The sequence below is a fragment of the Acyrthosiphon pisum genome, chromosome A1 (assembly GCF_005508785.2).
Source record: "Acyrthosiphon pisum isolate AL4f chromosome A1, pea_aphid_22Mar2018_4r6ur, whole genome shotgun sequence".
Lineage (NCBI taxonomy): Eukaryota > Metazoa > Arthropoda > Insecta > Hemiptera > Aphididae > Acyrthosiphon > Acyrthosiphon pisum.
This window is the reverse complement of record NC_042494.1, coordinates 90293727-90296513: the sequence shown is the minus strand read 5'-3', so window position 1 is coordinate 90296513 and position 2787 is coordinate 90293727.

Genomic DNA, 2787 nt, shown 5'->3' with positions numbered 1-2787 from the left:
AAATAACGGTTTAGCCTCAAACGATTTTTGATATTTGTTATTATTCAAAAAGTATGAGTCGTAGAAACTTGAAAATTTTACCAGTTGTTTAAATTTACATTTTCTTTATATAGTTTTATTTTCAAAATATTTCACTAATTTTTAATCTATTTATAGGCATTTGAATTAATCGATTTTTTTTGATTTTTTTTTTATAAATGTTGATAAAAAAAAATTATCTGGGACAAAATACTTGAAAATTTAATAGAAGGGTCCACATATGTTGTTCTAACTCACATTCAAAAATTATAAAAATACATAGGCACAATTTTTTTTTATAAGCATTTAAAGTTCAAATTTTGACTAAATACGTAAAAATTACGGCAATGTTCAAATAATCTTAAACAGAAATTCATAAAAGTTTTTCTTTTTAATTCTAAGATTTGGAAATTTAATACAAGGCTCCTAACATATTTTTACAATAGCAGTTGCAAAATAAAAGGAATACATTGTCACAATTTTTATTTATAAGCATTTAAAGTTCAAATTTTGACAACATATTATGTAAAAATCACGAAAATTCGTAAATTATTTTATGCTAGAAATTCATAAAAAATTTCCCTTTTATATCTAAGATTTCAAAATTTAATACAAGGCTCATAATATATTTTTACAATAGCAATTGAAAAATAAAAGAAATATATAGTCACGATTTTTTTTTTATAAGCATTTAAAGTTCAAATTTTGACTAAATACGTAAAAATTACGGCAATGTTCAAATTATCTTAGACAGAAATTCATAAAAGTTTTTCTTTTTAATTCTAAGATTTGGAAATTTAATACAAGGCTCCTAACATATTTTTACAATAGCAGTTGCAAAATAAAAGGAATACATTGTCACAATTTTTATTTATAAGCATTTAAAGTTCAAATTTTGACAACATATTATGTAAAAATCACGAAAATTCGTAAATTATTTTATGCTAGAAATTCATATAAAATTTTCCTTTTATATCTAAGATTTCAAAATTTAATACAAGGCTCATAATATATTTTTACAATAGCAATTGAAAAATAAAAGAAATATATAGTCACGATTTTTTTTTTATAAGCATTTAAAGTTCAAATTTTGACTAAATACGTAAAAATTACGGCAATGTTCAAATTATCTTAGACAGAAATTCATAAAAGTTTTTCTTTTTAATTCTAAGATTTGGAAATTTAATACAAGGCTCCTAACATATTTTTACAATAGCAGTTGCAAAATAAAAGGAATACATTGTCACAATTTTTATTTATAAGCATTTAAAGTTCAAATTTATACGAAATATGTCAAAATTGCGAAAATTTGCAAGTAATTTAGTGGTTGAAAAATCGTAAAAATTTTTTCTTTTATAACTAAGTTTTTAAAATTTGGTACAAGGTTCTCCATAAGTTTTTCTTTAAAAATAATATATCCTAGACTGACAAATCATCTCCGTTCAGAATCGTTTTTCGTATACAATGATATAATATCATTGGATTCAAATTTAATTCCATCCATTACAGTAACCCACTTGTAACCTACTGTACAGCAGAGCGACATCCACGACTTACCCGCCTTTTTTTATTTTTTTATTTATTTATTTATTTTTTTATTTTTTTATTTTTTTATTTTTTTTGTGTCTGTGTACACGATAAGTAGTCGAAATAATGCTACGATTTTCAACTTCAGTATCTTGTTCGATCAGAAAGTGAATATCGTTGGTGCATTGGGGAGGTCAAATTTAAATTTCCCAGTAGTTTTCAAAAGCACCGTGAAAAACAAAAGAAAAATTAAGGAAAAACAGGAATTTTTACATAAAACCTGTTTTCGAGAAAATCGATTTTGGTTTATGGTACAACTCTAAAACAAATGACAGTAGGTAGATACAATTTTGACTGAATGTTTTTTATTAGCATTTTCTATACACCATAACATTTTTAAAATATTTTGGTTTATTTTGAGCTGTTTACGGACGTTTTCAGTTTCCATTTTATTTAGTTTTTTTTTCTATAAATATCATAAAATTTTATTTGTTGGTGAAAAAAGCTTGAAAATTTAATAGAAGGTTCCTATTTTATTGTTTCAAAGGCAGATGAAAAAAATTAAAAATCCTTAGTCACAATTTTTTTTTATAAGCATTTAAAGTTCAAATATTGACAAAATACGTAAAATTGACGAAAATTTGCAAATTATTTTTATAGTTAGAAATTCATGAACAATTTTCTTTTTAAATCTAAGATTTGAAAATGTAATACAAGATTCCTCATAAGTTGATCTACCTTTTTTAAAAAAAAAAAAATGTCTACAAACAAGTAAAATTAAATTTTTATGAGCATTTGAAATTCATATTTTTATACAATATTTGATATTCACTCGATTTCTCACGTAACGATTTTCTTATTTTGTTGTAATTAAAAAACGTATGACTGTAGATACTTGAAAATTTCACTGAATGTTTATATTAGAATTTTCTATATACTATAAAATTTTGAAAATAATTTGACTCTTTTTGAGCTGTTTACGGACATTGTCAGTTTTAAATTTTAGATTCTGAGCGGAGCGAGGAAGCTATTGTTTTTATAATGGTGTTTATTTTTAATTTTTATATCCTGTATACAAAATTTCTTCCAGAAGGAGTGTTTCGATTTCAACATATAATACCTTATCTTTTAGCAAATTGGATCAAGATGGTACTTTAGAGAGGTCATTTTTCGATTTTCTCAATAGTTATTTAATGTCACGAATAAAACCACCGGAAAATTACGAAAAAACGCTAAAAATGG